The 22,853-nt window shown below is 45.0% G+C and overlaps 1 protein-coding gene across 2 annotated transcripts in view; it reads left to right on the top strand.

Annotated features, from left to right (window-relative positions):
- Positions 1 to 563: 563 nt before the first annotated feature.
- Hecw2 (HECT, C2 and WW domain containing E3 ubiquitin protein ligase 2) overlaps positions 564 to 22,853 on the top strand; it is a 294,060-nt gene continuing 271,770 nt past the window's right edge. Inside the window, exon 1 of one of the 2 annotated variants that reach the window (XM_057758416.1) lies at positions 564 to 817. The gene's annotated coding sequence lies outside the window, so the exon portion shown is untranslated. Of the gene's footprint in view, positions 818 to 880; positions 1,435 to 22,853 lie in introns of those variants that run through there. The other variant, XM_057758415.1, reaches the window with a different exon arrangement.

A 22,853-nucleotide genomic window follows, 5' to 3' on the forward strand; every position in this document is an offset into this window, starting at 1 on the left:
CGGGAGGAATTTAGGAAGAGATTTGTCTCCATGACCTCAGCGGTTCCCTTTCATCCTTCGCGAAGCCTCTAGGAAGGCTCACGTCCTTCGCTCCGCAGCAGCACCCGCCCCGCTCTGCTCTGGAGCGCCGTCCTGAGGGAGGTCCCCGCTGCCCGGCTCTGGCCGCTTCTCTCGGGCTCTGCTCGATCAGGCTCTCGGGTCCCCGACGTGCAGGTCCCTCCCCCCCTCCCCCGCGCGCTCCCTGCGCCCCCAGCGCGGTGCGAGCCGATGCCGCCCGGGCGTCCAGCGGACACGGCGGCGCGGCTGGAGGTGAGCAAGCCGGCCGGGGACCCGGGGCGACGCGGGGAGGGGCGGGCGACGGCGAGGGGCCGCGGGCAGCTGGTGCGCGGCTCGCGGGCGACGCCTGGAGAGCGAGAGGAACGGGCGCCCGGGGCCCCGAGAGCGGGGAGACGTGGCTCCGCGCGTCCCCGCCGCCCGCCGCCGCCGCTGACTCGACACAATTGGCGGCTCGCGCGGCGTAACCGCGGGTGGGCGGCGGCGCAGAGTCACCTCCGGAGCGCCGAGGGTCGCGGCCGTGCGGGGATGCCGGCGCCAAGGCGAGCCGAGGACGGCCGCTGAGACGGTCGCCGGCCTCGGGAGCCGAGTGGGCTCGGTGGCCGCGGCCGCCGCCGCAGCCCCAAGCTGCAAGCTGCAAGCTCGCTCGCCTGCCCGGCTGGCCGGCCGCCTTCTCCGCGGCGCGCACTGGCGGCTGGCGGCGACTGCGGGGCGCGCTCCCGCCTCGGCCCCGTTCCCACCCGCAGCCCGCCCTCCCGCCCAGGTGAGTGCGCGGCCCGGGCCCGGCGCTCGCGCCGCAGGTAGCGGGCGGCGGCTTTGTCTCGCTCCCTCGCGCCCTGGCGCGGTCATTCATTTGACATTCTGCTCCCGAAGCGCCCGGGGACCGGCTGCGTGCTGATTCGGTGATTCCGGGGAGCTGGGACTTGGGGGCTCCGGCGAGCATCACTCGGAGGGAGAGGAGGCTTCATTTGCCTTCGGTTTGGAATGTGTGGTGAGCATCCTCGGCTGGAGCCTGGGGCCTGGAGGAAACCCGGGCTGCAGATTTAGACGTAGACGTTTGGGAGGACGTGCGGCTGCAGAGGTCTGGCTCCCTATGCCTAGTCTTCTCCCGGTAGCGGAGCTCAGCTGCTTATTATGATTAATTTTAGGAACACCGTCACCGGCCCAGTTATTCCTTTTCGAGTTGGGAGTCTTTGGAGTCAGCACAGGGAGCTCACGAGTAGAGTGAGAAGGGTTCAGTCAATAATAAACTTGGAAAAGGACAGCTTCGATGATCGTATGGACAGAGGTGGACGAGAGGCAAACTTCACCGCGGCCTTTAGCCTTTGTGGATAAGATTTCTGCTTTGGTCTTCTAGAGTCATGGCAACTTGGAATTCTTGTACGTATGTCTTTGCCGAAGTGTGTAACTTGGTTTTTTCCTTTTTTTTTCTTGAATAGTTTCTGTGTCTGTGTGTTCTTTGTCATTTAGAAGAAAGATGAGTAATTTTAGTAGTCTTTTATTAGATATTGTGAAATTTGATGTATTTGTTTGTCTTGTAAATAGGATTTTCTTTTTACTGCTTCTCCTATCCCCTGAAGGGCTCATTTCTTCTATTGCCCTAGAGAGTCAGTCCGCCTCTCTCTTTTCCCTCCGCCCTCCCCCCAACAGATGGCTTTATGTGCCAAGAGGTCATCTTTAAAATGCCAACCCCCATCGCTGACAAACAAGGCAAGCTTAGTTCTGAAGTTTTGTCTCTGGAGTTCCGAGTGCAAGAGTCCTAATCTGATGGGAGTGTTTGTTATTAATGGTGTCAAGATCTGGATGCTGCTAATCTGTTTGGTCCTCAGAAGATCCCTGCAGAGATTGTTTTTATAGTGCAGGACAGATGGTGTCCCTAGCTGACAAGAGGAGCCAGGCAGAAAGGGGCATTGTGCACTTCAGAGAGTGTCTGCTGGATTGTTGGGAGGCGGAACCAAGTGGGGTGAAAGGCGATAAAGACATAATTGTGACCTCTTAAAGGGGACATTTGTTAGCCAACAACCTACATAATTTCGTTCTTTTCAACGTTTAGCAACTCATCACTGAATTGTTTGTTTTATTACTTGACTGGCATAGGTAAGACAGTTTCAACAGTTACAGCAACACAGTTGCCTTTGAACTTCAAAGTATCTTACCACTTGTGAAGAGAGCTAGTCCCACTCCTCTTGATCTTTGGGGATATTTGGTATCTTGGACTCATGATGTCTCCAAGCCTCAAGGACTTTAGTTTCATCTGCATCTGCTTGAATTAGTTCCTTTTCTTTCTCCTTGGTGGTTTCCTGACCTCCAGCCTTTGCCCCCAAACTCTCAACTATGGACATTACTTCCGTGATGATTTTACCTGTGCCTAGATATTTGTTTCACTCTGACACCCAGCAGAGGTGGGGGGTGGGGTGGGTGCCGTGCCTCTCGGCAGTAGATCTCCCTGAAGCATTGTACTGCCAGAGAGGAACTCCAAATCTTGTGAACGTTTGATCGTCTAGCTGTAGGTTTTCTGATTCTGAAGATTTTGTGCTCTAGATTGCAACTGGATCAAACGTCGGTTCTTCCTTGTTATGCATGCGAGGGAAAATATTTTAGCAAATATTTAGCAAAGACTAAATTTAATGGTCAAGTGCTGTTTGACTGAGGTGAACAAGGGACTTGACATAAAGAGCTTAGCTCTGAAGAACTCGGGCAGTGTGCTCTAAGGAGGGAAACATTCGTTCTTACTCCTTTCAGAATCTTTTGCAGAACTGCTGCTGACCTCAGCAAATGAAAAAGAAACCCAGCTTGTTACTATAGTTGAGTACAGATACAATGGCATTCTTTCTTGGGGACTGTGTTTTGTAGGAGGGATGACTTTGGGCCTCTGCCTGCTGTTGAATGTACTGTTATCAATGTTATCTGTTAGCAATCTGGTATCTTAAATCTTTGATATTCAGTTTGTGTCCTGATGTCTGTGGCCTCATGTGGTGGACATCTCTGTTGTGAATTGCTTTTTTTTTGAAAAAAAAAAGTGCTCCTGGCATGGGCTTGCCCTGGACCTGGCTTGTTGTGGTGCTCAGTAGGGAATTGCTACCTGCTTAATGGGGAGATGGGCTAGGGGGATGGGATGAGAGTGGGGGTGGGAGGTATAGGATCGTTATGCATGGTTTGTTGGACAGGGACTAACAGCCTACGATACTTTGCTGTTGTAGGCCTGGGCATGAAGTTTAGTTGCTCCAGCAGGGGCAGGGCTGCTTCTTCAGGCCCGGGAAGCTGCATCAGGATGAGAAGGATATGAAGGAGAGGTTAGAAGAGTGACCAGACCTTCTGGTTTGCTGTGATGGTACCATGTTGTCGCTACTAACTTTTCTCTACTTTTAAAAATTTGGGTGATAAAATTATGGGATTACTCTGGAAATTAGGGTGTCTTCTCTTGACCCCAGCTTTCCTTTCCTTTTCCTTCCTTCCTTCCTTCCTTCCTTCCTTCCTTCCTTCCTTCCTTCCTTCCTTCCTTCCTTCCTTTTCTCCTTCCTTCCTCCCTCCCTCCCTCCCTCCCTCCCTCCCTCCTTCCTTCCTTCTTTCCTTCCTTCCTTTCTGACAGGGTCTTGCTATATAGCCCCAGGCTGGCCTTGAATTCAAGGCCCTCTTGTTTTAACCTCCCAAATACTGTGTCTCACCATACCTAGCTGACACCAGATTTTGAGCTTGCTTAAGGTCCTTCTTCAATATTCAGTAAAAAAATAAGAAGGTGTTGGAACCTGGAAAAGGCAAAGGAAAAAGACGTAGTACGGAAGACAAAAGGACAGTTGCTCCAACACTTGCTGGTAGATTGAATGTGTACGTGGCCCGTACACACTTGAATGCCCGTTTTCACCATCCAATGTTAGACACAGTCCTTGGATGTTTCCTCAGAGTCCAGAACACAGATGCTTCAGTTTATTCTTGACTCCCACATTCTTGTAGTCCCCTAGAACAATAGGGGAGCCCTTGTTTCCTGTCTCTTCTGTCTCCAGTTGGATTTTGGTCTCAGCCTTTCACAGGGAGCCCATAAGAAAATATTTGGTGCATCAATACATCCCGGGCAAATTTTCATTGTGCAAGTAACCTGATGAGGGTTTGGGCTTTGTATGTATGAAGTCCATGGCTCCTGTTCCCGTGGCTTCGGCTGAAGAACGTGTCTGTCTGGAACGGCTGGTTTGCAGTGCTGGCCAGCAGGTATTAATTATGGTTCTCTTCTTCCCAGCACTCAGTCCACCAAAGTCCTTAAGAGCTTGGCCAGCATGTCTGAATAAGAATGAAATTTATTTATCTCCTTTATAAATATGATGACTAAGTATTTTTTTTTCCAGCCAAGGACATTTTTGTGAGTAAAATGTGGTACGGACTGGAAAGCGCATCAAGGCAACCAACTGGACTTGTTCACATTTTTGAGTTACATTTCTTGTTGCTATGCTCAAATACCTGACTTAAAGAAGGAGTGGTCTACTAGGTTTCTAGTTAAAGGGAATGTAGTCCATCCTGGTGGGGAAGGTGGACTTTTTGAGGTAGTGGGCTACATTGTATCCACAGCCAGGAATCAGAGAGTAATGAATACTCCTGTCCTTCTGACATCTCCTTTATGTTCTCTGGGCCCGGACCCCAGCCCATGGACTTGTTCTTCTGTATTTAGGGTGAGTTTCACTGCATCACAAACCCGTCTAGAAACTCCCTTCCAGATGTGACTGAGGTTCATTTCCATGGTGACTTAAAATTCCAGTAAATTGACAGCCAAGATTAAACATTATTCCAGGGAAACCAGCATGGTTTCCTAATTATGATTCGAATCATGAACTTGGGGAGCTGGGGAGATGGCTCAACAGTTGCGTGCCTGCTGTTCTTGCAGTAGACTTAGGGTTCGTCCCCAGCACCCAATCAGGTGGCTCACTGGTTCCAGGGGATCCAACATCATCTTATGGCCTCCACAGGCAAATTCATGATGTGGTGTGTACAAACCCAGGCAAGCGCACACACACACACACACACACACGCGCGCGCGCGCGCGTATAAAAAGAGTAGCTAAGTCTAAAAAAGAAATGTGAACTTGAGTCTTTTATGTAACATTGGTTGGCCTGGAACTTGAAGTCCTCCAGGTGCTAGGATTATAGGCATACACTGCCACACCTGGATTTCAGATTGCTGGCTTTTATATGAAGAAAGTTGCCTGACGGAAAAATACCCTTAGTTACTTCTGGATTCGTTCAACTTGTGTGTGCTTGTATATGTTGGCAGATTATCTGTAAATTTATCTATTGTATGGATAAAACAAATCACTAAGAAAGTGTGGTCATTAGAAAATTGCATACTTAATTTCTTTCATGGATTGGCTTTTAAAGTAACTCTCTGTAATTAGTCTCGCCAAACTTTAAAAACTCTTGACCTTGTCTGGCTTTAACGCTGTTTGTGACTGTAATGTCTTTCCTTAAAATTTTGATAGCTTGCGATTTTCCGTTTAAGTCTTAAAGAAAGATCTGTACACACAGATTGGTGGCTACAGAGGAAAAGAAAGAATTTCATTTGTTCATTTATTCATTCAACTTGGTTTTTATGAGTTGGTGTCTGATGTTGGTGCTGGTTGTCTGCCAGAGAACAAAACAATGGGTGCTAACCATGTGGAGTTTTGGTTCTGTTGAAGACCAGGATAGTTAAAATAGTCAAATAGAAAAGAAAATGGTGTAGGATAGGAGAATGGGCAGACGTGGCCGAGTGCGCCTCACGGAGAAAATGACCTCAAGCGGAGGAGAGTTCGACGGAAGTAAGAGAAGTTGCTTATGTGCACAGACGTCGAGAATTGCAGGCAGAGGGAGCGGCCAGTACGCGTGTCTGGCCTGTAGGGTGGTCTGTGTTTAGATGTGTTCAGAGACCACAAGGAGAACAGTAGGATCCTCTGCAGGTACCCGAGAGGAAGGGTAGAGATCAGCAGTGAGGTCGGAGAAGTAACATGGGCTGGTAGGGCTTCTGTAGGGCCTTGAGATAGGAGCGCAGTTATCACTTTACCAGGCATTCTCTTATATCTTTTAAAAACATTGTTAACACTTATTTTTTTTTATTGTGTGTGTATGGATCGTTTGCCTGCATGTATGTCTGTGCACCATGTGTGTGCTGTGTCTGTGGAGGTCAGGAGAGGGGATCAGATTCCCTAAGACTGGAGTTATGTGGGTGATGGAAATCGACCCCAGGTCCTCTGGAAGATCAACCGGGGCTCCTGACTGTGGAGTCCTCTCTCCAGTCCCCTTTTGTATTTTTGTAAAACCCCTCATAATATAAAGAAGACTACCGATCAGTATTTTGTTAATGGTCTACTTCATGTTTAATATGCACTCTATATTATTTGTTTAGTTTTTCATTGTTAAAGTATGTTTCACTATTTCTATCTCTTCCACTTCCGTGTGTGTGCATGTGTGTGCATGTGTAGCTAGAAACGGAACTCAGGACTTCATGCATGTTAGGCAAACGCTACCATTGAGCTACATTCCAGGCCCTTACTGTTGCTATTATTAAGTTGTATTTCTACTTCATAAAGTTTGACCAGTCATTCAAAAATCCCCAGAAGTGTAACCATTGTGATGAAAATAGCAGGTTGAGAATATCCAATTTGAATTCTGAAATCAGAAATGCTCTCTGTCTGAAACATTTTGAGGACCACCCAACTCTTCAAGTAGAAAGTTCTATACCCTGAAGTGGTCTTCAACCTGTCGTGATCTAAATGCCCCGGTTCAGTGAGTCATCAGCATGTTTAGGGACATGAATATCGAGACAGATATACAATGTGAATCTCTATGCATTAGAAGAAGGGACTCCGTGTCGTGCCTATGGAAAAACGACAAACTCAAAGCAATTATCTGTGAGTTTAGCCATCCATTCATTCCTGGTCTCTTTTGGGAGCAAATCCTTAATCAATTCCTATTATGAAACTCTGTCCAATAGTGGCGTGAAGCCATTGGGTGTTCTTGTGTCATTTTCAAACAAAGGACAGTGGCTTCTCTGTTATACCATTGAGTTTTTCCAGGACAAGCCATAATAATGCTTCTCTAATAAGTTCCATGTGTTATGTTACTAAGGGCCTGTCGGGGACCGTAGCCCTACTAAGTCTTACTAAGGCACTCTTGTGGTGGGAACAAAGTATGGGCATCTTCTTGAAGAGACACTTGGATGATCAGCTGGGAAGTTAAAGACAGACATTCTCCTTAGAAACCAGATGTTTTTAACCAAATTTCTCTGTGGAACGTTGTGGTTGGTCGCTGGACCACACTGCTGGAAGAGTGTGGAAGAGTAGGGTCGAGTACGTGATAGCAGATGTTTATTTCATTTGATGCTCGGGTGAAGCTTCGTGCCCTGTGGGCATGAATCAGCTTTTGGCATTAGTTCTGGGAGGAGTGCCTGGTGAGGCTTGGCTACTTACGCTTCAAGGGATGGGATTTCCCTTCTGGTTAGCCATCGCCTATGGAATTAGAAAAGATGCTTCAGAGGGGACCGGCAGAGCCCTGGTTTAGATACGTACAAGAATGTGGCGATAGCGGCAGTGGCGGCGGTGTAGGTGATGGTGTATGTGTGTATGTGTGTGTGTGCGCACCATGGTGCACATGTGGAGGTCACAGCTTTCTCCTGTCACCTTTCTCGGGATCCCAGAGAGCAAACTCAGGTTGCCATGTTTGAAGGCATGGCAAGAGTCTTTCCATCTTTACCTTCTAACCTGCCTTGCTGACCAAAGAATGCAGAGGCCTTGTGAACGGTAGCTATAAGCCAGCCACACGCTACCAGTTTCCAAGGGGGCATGCGGCACTTCCTCATCTTGAGGAAACACTGAAACCAAGCTTGAAGATCGTGGTGGCAGCCAAATTGTGTTCTCAGAACTGAGGATGTACTGTGAGCACTGACGGCTAGGGATACAGATACTTCTCCATGTTGATGGACACTGTCTGAACAGGTGCTTGGCTGATAGTTTATCTGCGGAGTAAGATAGGTGTGTCTATCAAGTTCTTATCACAATGGTGTCGCAAACTGACTCCTGTTCTCTCCAGTTCTTGTCTCAGTGGTACCCTTGGCTCACAGCAAACCATAACAAGGGTAGGAATCGCTCACAACTAAAGGGGGGGGGGCGGGGATTGCTAACAACTAACCCAGCACACCGCAAGCTTCAATGTGGATTTCTTTTCCTAGCGTTGAAGGTCTGAGTGACCCAAAAGGATTAGAGGAGTAATATTTTCAGCCAGGGATAGTCTTTCAAGCAATACAGAGTATTTTTCATTGAGTCAATAGAAGACTAGGTGCTCCAAAGAACAGAACCGGCAGATTGTGGTGATGAAAAGACAGGAAAGAGAATACTGCGTATTTGAGAGCATGTAGAGAGGTGTGTGTGTGTGTGGGGGCTCTTACTAGGTGGGAACAGAGGCAGGTGGGAAGCGGGGTGTGTGTGTATGACAAACGAGAGGACCTTTCGTATACTTTTGCCTTATTGTATTGCTTTGGCAAAATGGGCTTGGCGCCAACTAGTACAGGACGTGGTCTGTGTTGTCCAAGGCCTTACCTATGTACAAATGATGAACGGTCCCCAGTGGTCTTACTACAGTCCTAGGTTTTCTGTGTGTCTGCCTCCCCCGTTTCTCCATTCTCACTCATCATTCCCCTCCCCTCCCGCTCTGTTAAGCCAGGAGTTGGAGTCGGCATCTTTTAGCTAGAAAAGGCATTCCGAGCTCATACCCTGTATTACCAGGTTTGGCAGGTGCTGTCCAGGGCAAGACAGCCAAGTCTAGAAGGAAAGTCGGGTGCTTTTCTCAACCCACTGCTCCAGCCAACAGGTAACGCGCACACTTATATTTAACCCCTGCCCTTAGGAAGGTCCATCTCTTCCCTTTCCTCTTCGGACTATGGTAAAGATGGAGTCGTTGCCCTTGGTCTAATGACTTCTTTGTAGTGATGGTTATTGTTTAATGCTAGTCCAGAACCCTTGGTTTTTCTTCATTGAACAATCACTGAATTTAGTTTGACATTTTTCTTCTTGGTTCCAATGCTTTTTATTCATCTATTAGCCATTAAGATTTAGTCCTCTTGCTGTTTTGGAGAGTTGTTTCCCATTTGGAGAGTCTGTTTTCTAGATTTGTAATCATTGTGAACACATGGAAGTCTCGCCAATGCTCTGTATAATGCCCCGTATCGATCACATAGAGACTATACAATAACTCAGTGTCTAATAGCTAAAGGAACCATCAGTTTCTTCCAGGTGGATCTTTATGAAAGGCAACTATTTATGTAAATCAGATGTTAAGTTGGCACAGAATGCTAAAAGGTGAGCATTTTTGTCTTTTAAAAAAGACAGAATGTGATTTGGAGGTCTAAGTCCTTTACATGACTCTCTCTCTCAGAAGCCTTCCATCAACGGTCTCTTGGCTCTTTGCTGTCAAAAGAGGCTTACAGCCAGCAGTGTCTGCGTCATTCTCGGGCTTTCTGCCAGAACTACTGAATCAGGACCTGCTCCTTACCATATTCCATATTTCCTTTACTTATTAAATACTCTTGTTAACTGTCTATAATGCACAGCTGTATGCACCACGGGTTAATGTGTCTTGGTACGTAGAGTTTAGCACACCTATTTCCTCAAACATTTATCTCTTTGAAAGTTTCTAAAAAGTCATGTTTTGAGAATTTTATACATAAATACACTGTGCCCACAACATTCTCACCTCTCCAGTCTCCCCTTCTAGTTCTTCCTGTGTTTCCATGCCTCATTCTCCTCCTGAATTCACGACTTCTTCTATAATTACAGACAGACAGACACACAGTGTGCCTGAAGCCTACTGAGTTCATTTAATGCTGTCAGTATGTCTGTGGGTTTAGAGCTGACTACTTAGACACAGGTGACCTCCTGGGGAGATCATCCCTAAAGGAAACCAACTCTCCCCGCTAAGCAGCTACTGACTGCTTCTAGCTCTTCAGTCTTGTGAGTCTTTCCCCTAGCTATGTTGCTATGACAGTGTGTGCGCATGTACTGGCCCAGGTCTTGTGCAGGCAACCGTATTCTTGAGAGTGCATGGATGCACCATCCCCGTCATATCCAGAAAGCGCCATCTTGCAGCGGTCCTTGGCATCCTTTGGTTCTTGCGGTCTTTCTAGTGACGTCTTCACCATAGGGAATATGTTACAAATGTCCCATGGGGCTTACACCTTCCACAGTCATTTGTCTTCTGTGTTTTGACCAGTTGAGGTTCTCCGTAGCTAAGAGAAACCTCTTTAATGGGGGAGGGCAATAGTTAGTTATCTGAGAATATAAACATTAAGTATTTAGAAGGTTAGGAACTGTGTTAATTTAGTACAATTATAGTAGTGAGTTTTCTTTTAAAGTCTAGGATGTCTGTAGTGATGAGTTTTTGCCTAGGTTTACAGTAGCAGGCAGAAATTCCCTCCCACTGAGTGGTTCTCACATCTGATTGGACAGCCATGTGCCACTGTTACGCTGTTGCTGTTGAGGTTATCTTTCTAGGCAAGTCTTGTAGTTTACAGGATTCGTAGATAGACGATTGATGATGTTTCTTCCCTAGCACACACATGGCACCTTCTGACAGTCCTTAGGGAGGAGGTTTCCCAGTTGGTACCAGCCTCATCTCTCTAGGTTCTGTTTCCGAAATGTGCAGTGTCTTCCACAATAGGGTTTTACCCTCAAGTTCTGGCCGACACATCACTGTCGTGTAGTGAGCCCACTGCTTAACAGTACACCAGACCTAACTCCTGTCAACTGCAGCTGACTATGGTCCACCACTCTCTCCCCATCTCTTCCTGTCCCCTACCCAGCATCTGATGACTCTTATCTTACTCGCAACTCCTGTGATGTCGGCTCTTCTAGAGTCTCCCTGTGAGTAAGAGCATCCAGTCCTTGTCTTTCTAGACTTAGCTTATCTTACTGCACGCAATGGTTTGCAGCTCCACCTATGTTGCCGCAGTGATGCTGTTTCTTGCTTTCTATAGCCACAAAGTGCTTCTTGATTAGGTATCACATTTTCTTTATTCATTTATCGGTTTATGAACACTTATGTTGTTTCTATTTCTTGGCCTTGTCCACATTGGTGCAATGAACTTGGGGGTTAATTTGGATGCATACACAGTATTAGAATTTCTGGATCATTGGTAGCTCTTTTTTAGTTTTAAAACAAGTCTTCGTATGGCTTTTCTTGCGAAAGGGTTCCCCATTTTAACACATCGTCTCCAGCACTTGTTATCTTCAAAAATGTATTTATTTTACATACAATATATTTTAATTATGTTCTTGCCTTTCTCAATTCCTTCAAGATCCTTCTCTCCTACTTACTAGCCAACTTCATTCTTTCTCTTTCTCTCTCTCACTCACATACACACACACCAAAACAAAACTCAAAACAAGCAAAAAACCAACAAGAAACAAATGCCCATGCAAAACAAAACAAAACAAAATATTGCTGAGCTTATTTTGTGTTAGCTGGGCCTGGGCCTGCCATGAGTTTGGTTGATATACTTAGTTGACACTTTATGAAGAAAGTTGTTTTTCCCTTTGCTAGCAGATGTAAATTGCAAATAACTTTTTGGTGAAGGGTGTGACCCTGTGTCCACCTCTCTGTCTCAGGGCTAAGACTCCATCTGGCTTGAATCTGTATAGGCCCTATGTGTGCTGCCACAGTCTCTGAGTTCATACGTGCAGCATCTTGTTATGTCTGGAAGATACTGTTCCCTTGGAGTCATTCATTCCCTTTGGCTCTTACAATCTTTCTACCTCCTTTTTCTAATTGATCCATGAGTCTTGTTATCTTTAGTCTTTTTAATGATAGTCATTCTTTGGGGGAATGAGTGATATCTCATTGTGGTTTTGATTTACATAGCCCCGTTGGACATTTTGTATGTATTTGTTTGCTATTTATATATCTATCTTCTTGAGTCTTTTTAGATCTGTTGTCCATCTTAAAATCAGACTTTTTTTGCTATTGAGTTTCTTGATAAATTTGGAGAGGCATTTGAAAAATTCACTGGAATTCAAAAGTTTAGGAAAGACATTTATTTCAAAACAAAGAGCCCCTCGAAAGGAAGTGTTCACTGGTCTGTGCATGAGATCTCATCTGTGGGTGAGATCTCATCTGTGATTCCCACCTCGTGGCCTGGAGCTATGATGCCCTGTGCAGGAGCTCTGAGGTTGGAAGATGCTGTAGAGTTACTCATGGTTGTAGATGATGGGCGGATGTTAGCGGTGTCACAGGAAGAGAGAGAAGCTGTGCTAATGAAAGACCAGCAGAGGTTGGAAGGGGTAGAGGAATAGGAATTTGCTGCTTAAACCTGGTAATGAAGGGAGAGACCTTCCTCTGGGCAGCAAGCACAGCTTCCAGGCCTTGAATTTTCTCAGACTTCCTAGTCTTCAGAATTAGCTGTTGACAAGTGAACCCAGCTGGATGCATTGTGCCTGGGAACCCATGGATCACACCTGCATACTCATCAAAGTGGGTGGGGAGGTCATTACTTGGCTTGCACCGTTGGTGCCAGATTTCTGAAAAATGGAAGCTAAGAATGTATGTGTGTATGACATCTTGAATGCAGCTCATTAATAAGTAATTAAAATACTTCTGGAGCAGTTCATGCCAAAGAAAATTCACATGTTGCCTGTGTCTGGTTTACAACTCTCTTCAGACTCAGCAGCATGGATCAGATGATGGCAATCCTTGGTGTGAGATTTTCCTCTGTATGCTGTGAATATGTTTTATTACCATTGGTTAATAAAGAATCTTCTTTGGACCTATGGCAGAGTAGAATAGAGTAAGGTGGGAATTCCAAGCAGAGATAGAAGAAGAAAAAAAAAAGGCAGAGTTAGGAGACGCCATGTAGCCGCTAAAGGAGACAGACGCCCGAAACCTTACTGGTAAACCATGAGCCTTGTGGTAAAATACAAAATAATAGAAATGGGTCAATTTAAGATGTAAGAGTTAGTTAATAAGAAGCCTGAGCTAATAAGCCAAGCAGTGTTTTAATTCATACAGTTTCTGTGTGTTTATTTTGGGTCTGAGCGGCCAGGAACGAATGAGCAGCCTCTGCCTACATTGATGGAGTCAGTGCAAGGCATCAAACAGTGTTTCGAACCTAGTGAGCGGAAGGGGTCTTTGTTAAGCGAAAGGCATTAAAAGCCATAAAATAAGGGAGCTACATTTGCTTTGACAACTCACCTCCAGGACTGCAGTAGTGTTTTGAACACATGATGGAGGTACTGTAAGAAATAAGGCCCAGGTCTTGTAGAAGCAGGCAAGGAGCCAAGTTCAGGATGGAGGCAGAAGCAAGGAAATAGAGACCTGGGGGGAAGCAGGCATTGACACGTTTGAGTCACACACTGCAGCAGGAAGTCATGGCCCCAGACTGTAGCTCACCCCTGCGTGTGCTGACGAGATGCTGAGTCAGGATTTCTCGTCACTGGTAGTTGGCTCTAGGTGACTGCTAACCTGCAGGGCCCGCCGCTGCGTGTGTGGAAGTAGGAAGGAGAGTCGGAACCTTGTCTGGGGGTTTGCTACTCATTAATTTCTTCTTCAAGCAAATTCCCCAAGGGCAAGGGCAGCCTTTGAGGGAGCACTTGGCATGGTCTGGCTCGGTGAGTGTCTGTTGAGCAGAAGTGATTATAATGCAGAGAACTCTTCTATAGGAATTCATTTCCCCTGCTAGTTTAAATATTAACACCCTTATTGAAAGATAATTCATATACTCTAAAACTGCTGTTTGGAAACAAAAATATGAAGCATTATGAAATATGGATGGGTCATACTTTGTTCTTTTTCTTTTTTGGGCTAGGATCTCCCTATGCAGCCTAGGTTGGTCTTGAACGACCAGTGTAGCTACAGAGGAACTCATGTCTGTGGTCTCCCCAGCCCCTGCTTAACAATTGAAATTACAGATGTGTACCTCCACACCTGGCAATGAGTCACACTTTTGTTGAAGAGAATTTAGTTATTTTCTTTCTTGTGTAATTGTAAAATTATTTTACTTTTAGCTGACCAAAATCTCAATAGTTTAATAAGTCGAATGGTTTACTTTAAACAATTATATTCTTCATTTCTCTTTCTTCCCTCCCTCCTCTCTCTCTCTCTCTCTCTCTGTGTGTGTGTGTGTGTGTGTGTAAGTGTGTAATGCTGCAGGTATGTGAATGCCTGTGTAAGCCAGAAAGGGACATGGGATTCCATGGAAGAGTTATAGGCGTTTATTTGTAAGCTGCTCACCATTGGTGCTGGAAATCATGTGTGGATCCTCTGGAAGAGCAGCAAGGACTCTTCCTGCTGTGCTGTGTCTCCAGCCTGCAAGTCTCATTGTTTAGACTCCTTACTCGGATAACGCTGTGCAGGGTTTATCATTGTGCCTGGCTTGTTTCACTGCATATAGTGTCTCAAGGTTCATTTGTGGTGTTGTAGGCGTCCACTTTTCCTTCTTTTGTAAGAGTGAGCATATGTCCACACATATACACATATAGTAGGCTATCATACATATGTGTATACACATATATACAGCATATCTCCTTCTCCATCCACTCACTGGTGAACACTTTGGCTGTTGAGAATAATGTTGCAATAACGACACGGTAACTACATGGAAATGTATTTATATCTTCAAGATACTGACTTCATTTCTTTGGGATAAATATCCAAGGATGGGATTGTTAATTACTGGTCATATGATAGTCCATGTGTGTGTGTGTGTTTCTGTGTGTGCATGCTGTTGTATGTACTTATGCATGGATGTAGAGGCCATGGTCTTTTTGGAGACTGTCTACTTGATTCTTTGGGTGCCCTTCAAAGTTGTTGATTTGTATCTTCTGTTAACTAGTTGTTTGAGTAGTTTATGTATTTTGGGCATTAATCTTTTGTCAGGTACATGCTTGTTTTTCTGCTCTGTTGCCGTTCCTTGCAGAAGCTTTAATTTGATGCCACCCATTTGTCTCATTGTAACTGTGGGGTGTGCTTTGGTGTCCGGTCTGAGAGGACATTCCCAGATGAGTGTTCAGGGAGTTTCCTCTCTGTCTCTTGCAGTAGGTTCTATCCTAAGTCTAAGTCTTTACTCTTTTTTGAGTTAATTTGTATGTGATGTGAGGTAAGGGTCTGTGTGTGGGCATCCGGTTTTCCCAGCACCATTCTTTGACGAGGCTGTCATGACCACATTGTCTTCATCAGTTTCAATGGCTCTCCATTCTGATACTTTGGTCTACAGGTCTGTTTTACGAAGGAACCATACTGTTTTGACTACCGTGGCTTTGTAATGTGTCTTGAATTCAGGAATTATGATCCCTCCAATTTATTTTTGTGCTCGGCACCGTTGTGAGTATTCCCAGTCTTCTGTGGTTCAGTCTGAATTTTAGTCTGAGTGAGTGTATGTGAAGTCTGTGTGAGTGTATGTGAAGTCTGTGTGAATGTATGTAAAGTCTGTGTGAGTGAATATAAAGTGTGTGTGAGTGTATGTGAAATCTGTGTGAGTGTATATGAAGTCTGTGTGAGTGTATATGAAGTCTGTGTGAGTGTATGTAAAGTCTATGTGAGTGTATGTGAAATCTGTGTGAGTGTATGTAATCATGTCCTCTGTAAACAATTTTGCACTCATTTCTACATTGCACCCCCTCCCTCTTTCCCTCCTGCCTTCCCTCTTTTTCTTCCTTCCTCTAATTGAGTTTACTCTATGCTAAATTGGTTTCCATGCTGTAAGTTTTTTTTTCTTCTGTGCTGTCTCCTCTTCTGGTTTCAGACTAGCCCACTCTTTTTCTCTGAGGACCATCTCGGTGTGGCAGGGGAGCTTATGGGTTAATAGCATGCAACATCTGGGCTCTTTCTTTCACCTGGATCTCTCTCCTGGATAGAAAATGTAAATCCAAACCCTCTGTCCCGACTTACTTGGCACTTTTAGGTCTGTGATGCAGACATAAGTCACTTTTCCTGTGTCGTTGGTGCTGATACTGTGCCCTGCCCTGCTCCCAGGTCTGGACAGGGCACACCCACCAACCCCACCATTATCCTGCCAGAATGACATGTATTCCTCTCCTAAGGTGACCCTTTCAGATCCTTGCGGATTTTTCACTTATGCGTAAGTTTGGTGGCTTGGGCAGTTTCCCCAGTGTTCTCAAAGTGTCCCCAAGATCTGAACCTTTGATTTCTGTGATGTTGTGAGGTCATCTGGATGAAGGAACTGGTGAGCCACTTCCGCAGGTCACCACAGGCCACTATTGGAGAGAAACTATCTCCTTTTGTTGTTTTGCTGCTCTCCTTGGCCCATCTCTTGCTTGCCGCAGCTGGTACCGCTGCTCCAGGCACGCAGTGTTAGGCAGCTGTGTGACTTTTTAGATCTGTACGGGAAGCACCTTCCCACGGAGTGGGCATCGCGGCCCATTTAATAAAGATGAGTCTTGAGAGGAGGTCTTTCCCAGATGACTGCCAGGTCAAATAACGGCGATTCTCACTCTGGTAGCTGCCAGAGTGCTGGTGTCTGAAGCTGCCATGGCTGTCATATCTTGGCTCCAAGGGTGCCATGACATTGTGGACTGGATACTTGGAACAGACATTATTAAAAGCCATAAAGCACTGTCTGAAGACACAGCCATTTTTTTTCTTGCATAAAATGTCCCCCTGCTGTCGACTTCCAGAGCTGTGGAGTGTTGCTTTGGGTGAGGCTTTTGATGGGTGTTCTAGGCGTCTATACTCCTGTGAGTCATTACTGGTTACCTCAGAAGTATCCTTCCTCACCTCAAACTTTATTCTTTTTTTAAAAAAATATTTATTTATTTATTATGTATACAATATTCTGTCTGTGTGTATGTCTGCAGGCCAGAAGAGGGCACCAGACCTCATTGCAGATGGTTGTGAACCACCATGTGGTTGCTGGGAATTGAACTCAGGACCTTTGGAAGAGCAGGCAATGCTCTTAACCACTGAGCCATTTCTCCAGCCCCCTCACCTCAAACTTTAAAGTAGCCATGACTGGATTTTTTTTCCTTTCTAGATCTTGAGGCAAGGAATTTTATTTCTTGCCAGGTTTTGCACATTCGTCTCCTCTTCTTGTTCACGTTCTACACTGGTCTCCATGTACAAAGACATCCATGTGTGGATGGATGATTTGGGGATGACATGTTATGTTGCTCAGGCTGCTCTTCAACTCCCAGGCTACAGGGAGCCCTCGTCCACCTGTTCCTCCTAGCTCTCCGAGTAGCTGGGACTGTGGGGACACGCCTCTGTGCTCAGGAGAAAACGTGTGTTGTGACGGAACACGTGGGTCTTAGCTCTAGCTACTCTAACAACATGGCCTGGGTTAAGTGGCTTAAACAGCAAGCGTGTGTTTCTCATCATTCTGGAACCTGGAAGGCCAAGGTTAAGGTGCCGGGTGTTGGGGTGGTTAGGGTACCAGTTCTCGGTTACGAGCAGGTGTCTTCCTGCAGTGTCTTTGATTGGCTGAAAGGGAACTAGTTAGCCCTATAATTTTATTCATGAATCGTTTATCCTTATGATCTAATTACCTCCAAGAGGCCCACCTACCAGTGCTAACACAAGGGGACAACGGGAGTAGACTTTCCATATATAGAACCATAAACATTCAATGTACTGCAACGCCTAATGTTAATATTGATACCTTATCTTTTTTTTTCTCCCGCTCTCACTATGTAGCCCTGGCTGGCCTGGAACTAGCTATGTAGACCAGGCTGGCCTCAAATTCACAGTTATCTGCCTGCTTCTGCCCCTGAGATACTTAGATTAGAGGTGTGACACGCCACCACTCCTGGCTCTCTGGCCCATCTTTAAATGTACAGTGCCCTAAGTTAAAATGTATCCCATTGTGAGGAACCAGTCACTAGACTTCGTATCTGGTCGAACCGAAACTGTTCCCGTTGAACAAACATACCAATTTCACTTCTTCAGTTTTTAGTAACTTTGGTTCTTGTCTTTTGTGGTATATGTTTATGTGTGTGTGTGTGTGTGTGTGTGTGTGTGTGTATGCATGCATGCCTGTAGTCTAGAGGGGCTTTCACCTTGACTTTTGAGACAGAATTTCTTATAGGTATGGAACTCACCTTGACTGTTGAGACAGGACATCTTATAGGCTTGGAGCTTACCCTTGACTCTTGATGGCTTAGAGCTTACTTGCTAACTAGTGAGCCCCTGGGATCTTCTTGTTCTTATGTCCTCGGGAGTGAGATAACAAACTGCACTCCATGCTTGGCTTCTTTTCATGGATGCTGGGGCTGGGACTCAGGTCCCCATGCTTACATGACATGTGCTTTCCTGATTGAGCTGTCTCTGTCCCCTACTCCCCTTTCCGAGATAGAGTCTCCTGTATCCTAGACTGGCCTGGAACTCACTGTGTAATGACCTAGAATTCCTGACTCTCCTGCCTCTTCCACCCAGGTTCTAGGATGGCAGGCATGTGTATGCCCCTCCCCAGTTCTGTTTTCTGTGTTTATGAGTTTGTATAGTTCATCTAAGGGCAGGTGTACAGTATCTTATCATTTTGTGAGTAGCTTATTTCATTTAGCGCGGCTCTTTCCAATGTTTGCATGCATCATGTTGTGTGTTGTGGTGTGTGTCGGTCTCCGTTTTTTAAAGCTGTAATTTAAGAGGTTGAACCTGGCCTTGTGTGCGGAAGTTCAGTGCTCTCCTCTGAGCTGCATTCCTGGGCTGGGCCCCTCATCTTAAAGACTGAATACCGCTCCACTTTGTGTTCATGATGTTGTGTTTGTCCACGTGTCCAGTTTGAGACATACCTTCAGTCTTTGTTTGCACGGGGATTGCACACACACCTTTGAGGCTCCTCTTGGAATAGTTTGGAGTGCACGATTGACTTTTAGCTTTGTATGGGAACAGAAATGCGCAGTTTGACTTTTTTTAATACTGGTAAATGCTGTTGTCTGGCTCTTCTGTGGAGGAATATGGCTCTCAGTAGATGCGACTAACCACCCTTTTCTGGTTGTTTCCAGCTGTTAGACATTACCTCACTTGTCCTGTTTTTTTTTTTTTTTTTTTTTTTTTTCAGTTAAACTTTACGTGATAAAGTTCGTTGGGGTTATCAGCTTAATAAATCCCAGAGCTAAATGCAGTCTGACCTCTGATTCCTGGTTAAATAAATTGCTGTTTTGTATTACTTTGATAAAATAAGGAGACTACGGATACAAGTTAAGGGAGTTCTTTTAAATGAGCAGCTAACAGCATTTCCTAGCGTAAACTTCAATGATGCATTAGCAGGTTGTCAGGAACCGTGTTGCTGGAGGGGTTGCTGCTGTGGTCACGGGCAGAGATGTAAATGTGTGGTCGTTGTATTTCTGGAATGTAATCTTGGAACCTGCATCATGTAGATAAGTAACATAGATGTGTGGGGTATGCTGGGCGAGAGGCCCGCAAGTTGGGCTCACAAATGTCTACTTCTTGCTGCTACTCCTTGTCCTAGAATGCAAGATATGCCCTTTTCCTGAGAAAATTCAGAAACAGCAATTATTCCAAGTCTCCTTCATTTAAAAGAGAAGGCAAGTCACTTGAAATTTTTTTCGACATTTAGTTATCTGCCCAGGTAAGTTTGTAAGCTGCGTTTATAGTTCTCACAGAAGTCAAGAAGTTTTTGAGTTCAGAGCTGCTCGTTTGATAGATACAGCATGAATTAACATGGTGATCCGATAAATTGAACTAAGATTTTTCTATAAAATAATTCCTCATGTTGGAAAGGACCATAAGCCTCCCTCAGTCTCTCCATTTTTTCCCTGAGTTAAGAAACCAGGATTTTGAACAGCTACGTGACTCTTTGTCTCGTTTCTGCTAAGATCTTGGTAGGATATAAGACAAGCAGGAACGTGATTGTCTCAGCTCCTCTTGCTGTGACTTACCCAAGGGCCTCAGGTCCTTAGATAAGCGCTCTGCTAATGATGTGCTCTCCAGCTCTCATCAGTATTTCTTGGGCTATTATTTTTTTAGTGTAGGATATGTTTGCACGATACTTTTCCATGCATTTTCCAATGTTATCTCCTGGGGTCAACACATTCACAAATTATAGACAGTTTCATTCAGTGAAACTCAGAAGAAACTGCGTTCCGAAGACATTCACGCCACACAACTGGCTACCAAGAGAAAGTGTGTCCATTATAATTTCTCTTACAGCTTGGTACATGGTTGGGAGTAATAATTACATTGTAGCAGCAGGCGTCATTGGAGTGGTCTCAGGCTGGGACGGGAGGTCCTGCTAGTGACAGGAAAGATATTGGCTCCCTTCCTAAAAACCTTTACCATCATAGGCCTGTGATAAAATACAGGCTTCTCAAGGGGGAAATATGTGTGTGCTGAAGAGACCGGAACGACGACATGAGGGATGGGGGGAAAGTTACTTGAACGGGTTTCTTGGAGAATTGTTGGTGTTTATTTATGGGGAAGTTGGCATTTGTGATGGCTTTTATTTCTGTACTGTTTCTTAGATTCCTCCCCTTAGTGCTTTCTGAAGTTCTTTGTTTTCTTCCATCGACTTCTACTCAAAATTCTAGCCTCTATTCTGGGGTAGGTGGGAGTGAGGAACATGGCATGGTTAGGTTTACAGGTTGGCAGTGTGGCTCAAGAATTTTCAGACGCTACTGGCTTATGTAACTCGAGCACAGAAATAACTACCACAGCAGAGAGAATGTTCCTATAGGGATGTGTGCCCTATTGATGTTTCCCTAGGTCTGAAGAGACACGCACATACAACTTGACCTTGGATGAAATTTTAATGGATTCTTAGCTAAATCTGGAAAGGGGAAAAAAAAGATAAATAAGAAAGAACAAACCTAGCAAACTATGCAGAACCTGTGATTAAAACAATCCAGTGTTTCTAAAGGAAACATGGTTGAGATGCAGTCTATCAATTGATTTATTTTTAGATATGCATGGCATTAAAGTAAAATAGATTTTCTGGGTGCCTGTGATATGTAGGACTAAAACAGTATCTTTCCTAGGGATGTAGCTCGGTAGTGGAGTGCCTCCCTAGTCTGTTAGCTACTCTTGGGTAGTGTTGACCAGAATTCTTGAAAGATTATTGTGCTCGTGGTTTCAGAGGGTTCACACCATGATTACTCGGTCCCACGCACTTTGGAAAACCACCCTGGTGTCAGGAGTATCTGACAGGGAAGAGTCTTACCTTAAGATGGCCAGGAAGCAGTGAGGGATGGGAAGTGGCAGGGGACCTTCAAAGGCAGGATCCCTTAAATCCCTTCTTTCACTTAGTCCCTACCTCTAAACCTCCTACCACTTCCCCAGATAGTGCCTTCATTTGAGGAAGCCCATGAAGGACATTTCCTGTCTGGACTTCAGCACCCAGCATATGCAAAATCCTGGTACTGATCTCTAGGGTGAAAAAAGAAAACATTAATTTTCTTCACAACTTTAAAGCCACCAAGTATTTTTTTTTATCAGTTTCCAACATGGGAGTTTTTTTTTTTTTTAAGTATTTTTGTTTAATTCTCATTTAGGGAGAAGCAAAATAAATCTAGAAACATACACACTAAGACATTCTACTGTTGATATTTTGTTGTATAAGAAAAAGAATATAGTTATGGTCAGGGTTTGTCTCTGACCCATATCAATGTTTGGTCATTTTGCTTCAACGTTTAGAATTACAGAGATTTCTTCCAGAATTTTCCGAGTGCTTTCTTTGCAGCTGTAGGTCCTGTTGTACTGTCCGCTTTCTGGCTGAGAGGTGTCCAATTTGACAGCTATTTCACTGACAAACAAAGGTCTGTTTTATGATCCTTTCTAGTTAGCAGCATCTGTTAGCAGGAAGCTAACAGCTGAGCCAGTGCCTTGTACTTCACACACATGTGAGTTCACCCCACTTCTGGTACCAGTTCCTGTGACCGCTTGGGTGAGCTAAGGTACTGTGACTGACGGCATAGTAACCCAATACAGAGGGAGGCTTGCTTGGTTCTGCCTCTCTCTAGCACTTGTGTTTCTTTAGGCCAGGGTGGAGAGGTGGATGGGGTGGACAGTCCTGGGAGCACCGCTGAGGTCTTCTGTTGCTCTGCCCCTCCCCTGGCCGTGATGATGTCACCTGTGCGGTGGAAGCTGCTTCCCCTCCACACTGCACGTGTGCTTTTCTCACGAGCCTCAGTGTGATGACGCCTCTAGATGGAATGAGAGCTGGCACACGTGTCTGCCTGCTGCCAGACTATGGGCCCGGCGAAAACTTCCTAACTAGAAAAGGAGAGACTTGATTTGGGGCGAGACTCTAAGGTCTTGCAGTCAGTCTGTCACAGTGATGTGACATCTCAGGACCTTAGCTTCCTCCCTTTTAAAATGTCATAGTAACTATATCTGTTTCAGAATGGTGACTTGAGGGTGAAGGAAAAGGGTACATTGAAATTGCTTATAGCTTTTACCAAGGACAGTGGCCTTGATCAGTATATTAATTTTTAATTATGAAGTTATTTTTCTAATGGTAAGGATAACTTTTTATTTTTATGATAATCCAATGAGTTTAATGGGGATTGTTTCCAGAAACATGGGTGACTTCTCTTTCTCGTTTTCAATATTTATTGAACTTATTATCAATTCTTATTTTACTTCAGGAAAATTAGACTGCTTTAAGCAGTAAAAGATGCTGAATTAGATAATGGAGACTATGGCTATTATAGGGTGATAACATGTAGGTTTTCCAAGCGGTATTATTGATGGAACAACCTTTCACACTGTTTCTTAGAATGGTTTTTAATGCAGAGAAAACATAAGTAGGTTTTGGGGTAAGTAGTCCATTAGAGTAATTTAATTTCACTTTCAAAAATTTTTTAGTTAGTTTTTTTTTTTCTCTTTTAA

Source organism: Chionomys nivalis, chromosome 26, assembly GCF_950005125.1.
Source record: "Chionomys nivalis chromosome 26, mChiNiv1.1, whole genome shotgun sequence".
Lineage (NCBI taxonomy): Eukaryota > Metazoa > Chordata > Mammalia > Rodentia > Cricetidae > Chionomys > Chionomys nivalis.